At 41.5% G+C, this 9,683-nt stretch overlaps 1 protein-coding gene across 2 annotated transcripts in view; it reads right to left on the bottom strand.

The window, feature by feature from the left end:
* The window catches only part of THSD4 (thrombospondin type 1 domain containing 4), a 244,155-nt gene extending 234,700 nt beyond the window's left edge, over positions 1–9,455 (bottom strand). The window contains exon 1 of one of the 2 annotated variants that reach the window (XM_042039239.1): positions 9,259–9,455. The gene's annotated coding sequence lies outside the window, so the exon portion shown is untranslated. Of the gene's footprint in view, positions 1–9,023; positions 9,115–9,258 lie in introns of those variants that run through there. The other variant, XM_042039240.1, reaches the window with a different exon arrangement.
* Positions 9,456–9,683: the final 228 nt, after the last annotated feature.

Below are 9,683 nucleotides of genomic sequence, written 5' to 3' on the forward strand. Positions count from 1 at the left end.
CTGAAAACCTGTTTCACAATGTTCTATTTAGCTTTCATCCACAGTAAAATTTAGATGAGGTCTCCAGCACAACAACACAGACATTCAATATGTTTATCTGCTGAGCTTGATATATATAGAATCTTACAAATAGTTCAATTCCAAAACTGGACTGGCAACCAAGATAGTAGCATCAGGTGCCAGTTGTGCTGCCAAGCCTTTACCATTTAAAGGGGTACATTTGCAGAGGTGCATCTCTTTTCTATGGGAAGAAGATGTTAATGGAGAAAAAAGGGAAAACACTAAGTTACTAAGTTTTTATTAGTGAAGATGACAAACAACGCTATCATTGTGTCTTTTCAAGAAAGAGAAATTAAGATTCAGCATGATTAGTGACAGCAGAAGAAATGTAAAATCCCTATGTTCAGAAATCCAGAAACTATTTACATTCACAATTTTACTCCCCAGACTGATGCCACTGAATATAACTTTCCTGAAGTCCTTATTTGGTTCAGGTTCCAGAAATATCCTAATTCTTATATCAATCATACCTCCATGTGGTGAACCCTTCACCCTCCTGCATTTTAAAACTGAACTGCAAGATCCTTTAAGTGTTGGGAGAGGGAGCTGTTTATTCTTATCCTGTCAGCTTGAAAGGGATTTTAAACATCCTACAAATCTTGTCTTGCTGCTATGCCTCATGTGCTCTGGTGGTCTAGATGACAGTTAGTATTTCAGTCCATTTAATGTAAACTGCATGAACTGTTACACTCCTACAGGAGATACCATTCCTTGACACAAAAACACAAAGATAGCCCAAGATTCCTTGAATGTATGATTATCATTCACTGAGCAGGGAAGTTGAAACCTTTCACCAGCTGCAGATTAAAATCTCCCTATGAGGAAATTTATGGTTTGGAAGATGCCATCCAGTGGCCTGTGAAGAATGAATTTATGGTTGACAGATAAAAGATCCTAACCTTGCAGAATCACCAACTGCCCTTGTCACCCTTGCTAATAGCATTATGCAAAAAACCTAAACAAGTCAGGAAGATGCCTATCTGACTTCCAGTCATCCTTTCCAGGTCAGGTTCTAGTCCTGAGTTTTTCTCAGCCTATAAGTAAACTCAATACTCCTTCCAACAGAGGTTTGCTTGACAGTAGGAGTAAGACATGATTGTAGTCTGACTTTGAAAGAGCTGAATCAACTTTGCTACTTGAAAAGTCATTCACCAGAGCTAATGCACACAAGCACCCACTCTTATATCTGCAAAAGCCAGAAGGGTTGAAGAGACAAAACTGTAAGAAATACCATACTTCCCTGTAATTCCTGCATGGGCTTGCAAAGAAAGTAGGTTAAAGAAAACCCCTTTTTAACAAAACAGTGGAAACCAGCAGCACAGTTAGTCACAGCATAGTAAAGAGGTGACTCTATCCTGCCTCCCCATTTAGTCATACACTACTTTATTCAGAATAAGGTAGCCCCAACATGCTTGCAACACAGCAGTTACAGCAAAATTATTATACTTCGTTTTGTGAGACCCTGCACCTCACAGCTTAATGACATACCTGGATTAGGAGGATACCTAGAGTGGGGAGTGTGACTACCATGATACAGGTCTATCCACTGACAGCATATACAGCCTTTTGGCTGTACATTTCAGAATAAGCTATTATTTTCTGTCTATATATAAGAAAAGTTTTAACACATAAGCATCTTTGCTCACTATCTCTGTTAATCAGATGTAGCTTAGAAACTGTACTTCATAGAGGTAGTTTCAGAGTTGGCAGCTGTGCAAGTCACAATGAAGTCACTTCTCCCTTCTGACTACAATAATAGCCAAATCTAATTCAGTGTATCAAAGTCATCTACAATCCAGAAATCTCTGCCACCATTATACCATGTTTAGGGAATTTTGTAACCATTCCTGCTCAAGAAAACCTATTCAAGTGGCTGGGACTTGGCCTAAGCAAAGTGAAAAGGGCCCTTACTGCATCAGGTAAAAAGAAATCAAAGGTCATTTCTTGGCAGTAGAGCCTGAACTTATTTGTGCTTGAGGGCAGGTTATTACAGCACACTGACTCTCACCTGACGTCACTTAATGCTTCAGGCAAAATACTCATGTATCTGCAAACTGAAAAATGGGGACTTAAAATGTGAATGTGAAACTGCTTGAATCTGCAAGACAACAGGAACAGCCTATTACAAAATGCTGGCAAAGGAAACCAAGTAACTCCTCCAACACTGTGAACTTCTTTTGCTGCTTTATATAACCTGTATGCCAGAGGGGATAGAGTGACCTTTAAAAAAGGGGTGACCAAATTTCATATGTTGTCTTTTGGATTTGGGTTTTTTTAAATCAGAGTCTACTGCTGTTGCACAAACTGCTTAAAGGCAGACAGTCTTATATGCTGACTTAGTCTTCTACTTGAGTACTCACTCTTGGAGATAGGTGAAGACTTGCTGAAAGGAATGCAACTCGAACGGAATCACTCTGGGTACTTCACACTCTGCTCCCTGCTCTAACATAATATCTGTATGGTCTGAGGAAACAGGCATTTTGCAAAGCCCAGAGTTTTGAAAAGCCCTTCTAACATAACTAAGAAAACAGCAAAACAAAAAGCAGAAACAAACCCCACCTTTCTGAATCTTCAAATGCCAGGAAGATACATTTGGATACAGGTTCTCCCCCTCTTCCCATTTCAAAGCAGTAGAAACAATCACAACTAAATCACAAGCACTATGGTTCAAAATAAATCAGAAAATGACAGTTTCTGTCCAATTTTAACAGTATGAAAGCAGCAAAGATTTTTTAGCCCTTTCATGCCCTCATGATTCAAAACTGCATAAGGATGTTTTTCTTGTTTAAAATAATTCTTAATTATTCTTATATAAAATTTAAACATGCTCACAACTATCATTCTGCATTCAGCCATGGCGTGATGAAATTGGCCAGCAACAAATACAGGCAGAAGGCACAGCTTTATTGACAATTGATTAATTACAGCAGCATTGTGAGTGCCTATGTAATAAATCTGAACCTGATCCTGCAAAACTATAAACATTACTATGGGAAGAAACAAAAGTACTGCAATTGCCTTAATCTGAGCAAATCTCTGAACTGGAGGGGGGAAGTAAGAAAGAAAGGAAAAAAGAGACAATCTTTTTGGTGTGCAATATGTATTAATGAGTACAAGCAATGCCTGAAGAAGGAGTATAAGAAATTACATTTTTAATGGCTGCTTATCACTACAAAAAAATCAAAGCTGACATCCTGCTTTAACCCCTGTGTTGCAACACATGAACAGTATTTCCTGGGCCAACAAAACTGAACAATACTAACAGTTAATGGTTAACCCACTCTATTCTTTTAAATCCTTATTCTTATGCTGGTTTAGTAAAGTGCTTCAATTCCACATAGAGACCCTGAAAATCTACAAGGAGATTTGCCCACTATTTCCCACTCACTTCCCCAGTGAATGCAGCTCCACAGAACTACAAGAAAATGAGACAGAGTTTTTATTTCTGCCAGATTAAGTAATTGCATCCATTCCATACAATTTATCACTCTTTTGGGCAGCTTGTGTCATGGGATGACATTTTATTGTAATTATGCGGGGTGGGATTGGACAGGCTCTTGCTTCTCTTTGCCAATCCGATAAGCAAAAATATATTTTTTTTTACTTTCGTAGAAACTACATGCTTTAGACAAAAATAACCAAAAATAATAGTATAATAAACAAGCAACTAATGGTTTGATGTCACCAAGTCAGGACTACAGCAATCACCTTTACTGTGGAAAAAAAATCCAGGACATCTGAACACTTTCCAAGTCAACATTTACTCTCAGATTAGTGTCAATAGTTTTGCTGAATTTGCCATTTAGAGATAGGTTTGTCCTTCCATGCACTTCTCTGCAGCTAATCCAAAGGGAGTATCAGGGGAATCCGCTTGATTCAGGATTACAGATTTTAGTCATACAATATTCAAGCATCCAAGTGACGTTTTTGTCCTGGGGGATTACTATCCATGCTCACATATATCCAAGTGCTGATCCAGCAAGGCCAAACACAACAGATGTTTTTCACCAAGAAGCAGTTTTCATGAAGAAGGGCTTTTAAAAAGGGCTTCTTTATCCATCCTTTTCCCAAAACCAGAGCAAAAAAAACCACATTCCAACTTGGATATCATGACTCACATAGAAGGCAACAAGCAGGAAACCACAGTACTTCTATCAGCATTAGAGACAGTATCCTCGGGCTCCCAACAAACACTTCACTTTGGGAAGCCTTCTTCTCTTGTTCTCTTATCTCACCAGATCATGCAGTCCCAAACGACAGACCTTGCCCCACCTCTTGGGCAAGCCTGGTCCAAGGTGTCACATCAGCCCTGCTTGTTCATCGACAAACTAGGAGAGCCTGCTCACTACCAGGTTTCTCTGCTAAACTTCATTTTGATGCAAGAAGAGGTCAATACAACCCAGTCAAAGATAAAGTTCAGAAGTTGAAAGTTCAGAAGTTGGAACTTCTGTTGTCACAGCAGTTATCTCTTGAATTTAAAAAAAAGGACTATTCTTTTATTAATGTTAGTATTTTAAGAAGCTTGGGTTTAGGAAAAAAGCACAAATAAGCAAAGTTAAATTTAAAAATCACATTCAAAACAGGGAAGTTTTCTGTATTTCTCTCTACACTTAATCACATATGGCTGTATATAACTCATGAATTTATAGCAGTCTTATAGGAAGGGGAACAAAGGATCACAGTTATAAACAAGCAGCTCCTCTGCAAAGGGATGAATTTTATCTACCAAGTCCTGTAAATTGTTTTTTGGTACCCAGACAGTCTTCCAAAGGCTCCAGTTCCTGGAACCAACTATACAACAAGTATAACTTGTTGAGTTAAAGAACAAGTTACTCTCGTACTGTCAAAGAAAACACTGGAAACTCATGGTTGAAACCAGTGGTCTTGTTTTCCAATGACAAGAGCACATCATGTGGGAGTGGCCTGATCTGAAAGACACTGAAGTTACTGATAACCTTTTCCATTACTTTACTGGCCCTTAGACCAGAGCTTTAAATAAAAGAGATAGTGGCTCTTGCACTTACTGAGAAAAAAATCTACAGAACTGATGGAAAAAAAGTAAATATTTTTAAATAAATTTTTCCATATAAGGAGCCTGGAATTTTCCTGTGAAGGGAAATTCGAAAACCAGGACCAAAACAAATACTGAAGTGGGATGCCAAGTAGCAGCAGCACAGGACTGATAAATAGCCAACAAGCAAGGCCTTAGGCTGTGATTTGCAGAAGTACAGTAATAAACCTATGAGACACATAGAACACAATTTAGGTTCACTCATGTACAATAAATATTTTTATTCAAATGACTTTTTTTTTTTAGCATCTTTGCATGCAGACTATCTTCAGGAAATTTAACAGTTTACCAACATCCTGTAATTACCATACCTAGTTCAGAGATAAAGGAACAAGTTCAGAGATAAAGCCAGACGTCAATGGACTCGGTGAGCAGCACAGAGCAGCCAATGGGAGCGTTGAAACCAGAAGCCCACGTTCCAGGAACTCACATGTCCATCACCTCAGCAGCCCACAAGGCTACTTGCCATCACAAGGATAGGACTGTGATCCCATCTGCATTCCTAGTGCAAGAACAGTTCCTGTGGAGAAGCCCCACATTTAACACTTGGTACCACCATTTAAAAAATATGTAACAGATGTCTGTACACGGTGTTGACAAGTGCTGTTTAACAGCAACCAAAATTATGAACACTGACCCATCTCTGGGAATGCCATAACCCTGCAGGGGTTACAAAATTTGATGTGTGACATGAGACTCAAGTCCCCAAGAGAAAAATGGGTGGGACAGAACATTCCAGGAGGAGAAAACTGAGTTGGTTTAAATTACAGATTTTGAATCTGTTATTGTCACTAACACAAAGAACAAAAACTCAAATAAAGAAAAAAAATAATCAGGCAACACTAAAGCACAAGGTTTCAGCTCTGCTCCCTTTATACAAAGTAAGATATGAGGCAAAATCAGTGTCCATCAGATCATTCTGTTAATCAATCTTTTATCAATCTTATATCTGCTTAGCATCCCTCTAATTAATCTTCTAAATAAAGTACTAAGCCATGCATTCTTCCTAAAAATCTAATATAAATGATCAGAATTATCTAGTGTAAAGTACTAGCTATCCTGAACAAAACCAAAGCTATTTCAATGCAAAACACAGCAACTTAACCTCCTATATATTAACAATGCAACCATGTTCGTCGGTCACATATTGAACCACATATATTCATAACTTAATTAGCTTTACAATTACCCAAGTCATGGTCCAAACTGCATTTAGATCAGGTAGAGCTTCTGTCTGAAAACAAAAGAGAACTAATAACTAAACTGTCTATGTGCCTACTCAAGGGAACAAGACTTGTCATAGAATCTGTTCTTCAACCAGCACTGTTACCACTGGAAGCATTTCACAATTAAAAGCTACAAAATGCTTTCCCTATCAACTCTGTGGCAAAAGGGCTACTATCAAGGTCCAAACTCTTTAAGAAGCTGGTTTGACACAGTAAGTTTTCTTTTACTTTTTTTCCTACTTGCAAAAAATAACAACCTTCCAAACCTGAAGCCTGTTATGATAACATAACACTACAGGGGATACAGCTAAAATCGCTTGTGCATGGTTGGCTTTGGAGTTCCTTGGGGGTTTTAAGTGCTTTAAAAAGTGCCATCAAACCTTACTTCTCTCGTACAGAGTTTAAAGCCCACAGAAATGTCTGCAATGACTGCACTTCACTGTACATGATAAACCTGATTTTCAAAGTAAAAAAGAAAATCCCAAGTACCACTAAGTGTCTGACCAGCACTTCACCTCTGTTTATACTACAGCTGCCACTGTGAACAGTCTGAATATCACACATCTGATGTCACATCACAGAGAACTGAGACTGCAGTGTGGAAACCCAGCTTCTCTGGTGCCACTGTCTGCACAGGATCAGACACTGAGGCTAATACGAGTCTTCAAGATGATACTGCTTTTTTGTTTTATTTTCAGCCTTCATTTAATGCACATCTGCCTAGCACAGTTACTCCATTTGTTCTACAGCAAAACCAAAGATTTTGTACTGAGATCATAAAACTCATCACTACCTGGGAGAAACCTAATTAATTTTCTACAATTAAATCTGCTGGAGCTCTGAAGGAACCTGCTGTATGAAATGCAGAAAGACAGAAATCCTGCACTATACAGCAGTTCCAAGTGTTTCTGAGAGTTAGTCAGGAATCAAAAGTTGCTCCTTCAATTACAATGGAGCTGTTTCAGGTTGAAGTCATCATCAGCAAGACCTGGGATTAGCCCTGCTCCTAAATAAAACTTGAAAAGTTATGGTCAGGGCACAGTTATGATAAATAATTCATTTTTCCTACCTATACTCACTTTGAAGAACTCCCTATGACAATCCACAGCAGCTGGCCTCATATTTCTAACTTGGCTAAAAATGCTCACTTTGCCTTTCAACAAGAAAAGTGCTGCAGTCTCTCCTCCTAGTCTACTTAATTCCATTCTCCCTCTAGATTCCCTGGAAATGGAGTTTCCTGGTGATGGAAAAGAAAGCATCAAGAATTACAGGTGTCTAATGAATTTCAGCAGTATCCAGTTTCATTTTAAACCCCTGATGATACTGAATAGGTGAAAATCACATCAACAAGTAGATTACTACTAAGTTTGCACCAGAAAGAGGTCTGAGTTGGCAAGCTACAGCTCAGTAGATCAATTTTCTAAGAGTGCATTGCCAGTTCCACAAAAAGCAATAAAGTCAGACAGATTTGGGCTATTTTCAGTTCCTGCTCTTGCCACAGAAGACAGGAAAAACATGCACAGCAGACTGACAGAATATTAAGAGCCCATCAGGCAACTATTTAATCCATAACCTTATACCCTTGTATTGAGCTACTAACCACTAGTGCCTTAGATAGTGGTTTCTGATTTAAAAAATAAATCACACTGATTCATCAACAGGTGACACATGGAGTTACAAATATTTCTATTATTTTTGATGGCTATTCACGATATTGATGCACCAACTTATCTGTCATCTCTGCTAGCAGGCATCATGATGCCCTTATGTTGTACTGAAATATTGCAAAAAAGCTCAGTTTGGTGATCCCTTGATCAAAAAGAAAGAAAAAAATTGAAAAAAAAAAGATACAGAAAAGAGAAATTACACTGGCAAGAGATACAGAAGAAAGGTGACAAAAAAGCTAAGAATTCTTTAACTTGAAATAAAGAATAGCTGAGGTAGACAGATAATGAAAGAACACAGCTCTGAAATAGCACAGAGATAGTGTGCAGAGACCAAGCATAATTCATTTTATAAGGTCCATACAGTATCAGACAGAAAATTTACAAAAAGCAAAAAGAAGTAGTTTTTGCACACAACATAGTAACCTGTAGAACTAACTCACTGCTGTCAGCCTCTCTAAACTGTTCATGTATCTAGCATCTGGAAAAAAATAATTTGGATTAATTAATGTCAAGTGTGTCAAGGGCTATAAAACACACAGGTGTGGACACACCAATAGTTGCAAAAATGTAAAGCCACAGCTGGAGAAGAAAAGGTATTTCAAAATTACCCTCTGCTACAGCACATACCCTGTAGCCTGACAACTAAGCACAAACAGCTCCAGTGTTGGTAGAATTAGAGAGATGGTAACAAAGCCAGAGTCAGGAAAGCGTGAAGAGAAACACCGAACGCCAAACACGGTTCATGCTTTGCACACTGTGCTTAGTTAGACCAAAGGATCTGGCCCAAAGCAGGAACAATTGCAACACGCATTCTTGGTGAGGCGAGTTATCCACGTCTTTCCGTCTCCCGTACAAACTGCTGGATTCGGCTCAGACTACGTGCAGCTACAGCTTCTGGTGGGACACCGAGGCAAAACTAAGCAGCTCCTTACACTGCCTCTGGATGCAGCTCCTGGAAACCGAGCGTGCGAGGAGAGCAGCTTTGAAATGGCTACTTACACAGCCAAAACACGCGGCGCAGGAATCCCGCGGAGGGGAGCAGAGCCGAACCGCGCTCCCGCAGCCGGGGCAGAGCGAGAGCAGCCCCTCAGCCCGGCGCGGAGCAGCCCCTCAGCGCGGCCTCGGGCTTCGCCACGGCCGAGCGCCACCGTGCCGGGCACTGCCCGCGCCCCGCGTCCCCGGCACGGCGCCCACCGCCCACCTGGCGCGCCCACCCTCCCCGGCCTTGCCTCACCGCTCCGCGCCGGCGTCCCGTCCGGGCGCCCCGCGACGAGGCGCTCTCGGGGGCGAGAGGACTGAGAGCCTCGCGGCCCCCGGCGCATGGGAGGCAGCGCGCCCTCGGCCGGGAATGCCGGAGCCCCGCAGGACCCGAGCAGGTTCCCGGCGGCTCCAGGGCTCAGCCACAGCCTCTCCCCTCGCTCCCGCCCGCCGTCGGTGCAGGAGCTGCGCGCCGGCTGCTGCCACCTGCCGGCCGCACAGCGCAGCCCGCGCCCACTCCCTCCCTCCCTCCCTCCTTCCCCCGGCGGGCCGGCGCTCCAGCGGCGATGTCCAGCGGGGAAGCCTGCGAGGCGGAGGCGCAGGGGCACCGCGCCTTCGAGTGCCGGTGCGCGGGGGGAAGGCGGCGTATGGCGGGGGTGCGAGGGACCCGCCGGCGGGGCT

This window comes from Corvus kubaryi, unplaced genomic scaffold (assembly GCF_017639235.1).
Source record: "Corvus kubaryi isolate FWS band 111438036 unplaced genomic scaffold, C.kubaryi_AGA036_p1.0 37394, whole genome shotgun sequence".
Lineage (NCBI taxonomy): Eukaryota > Metazoa > Chordata > Aves > Passeriformes > Corvidae > Corvus > Corvus kubaryi.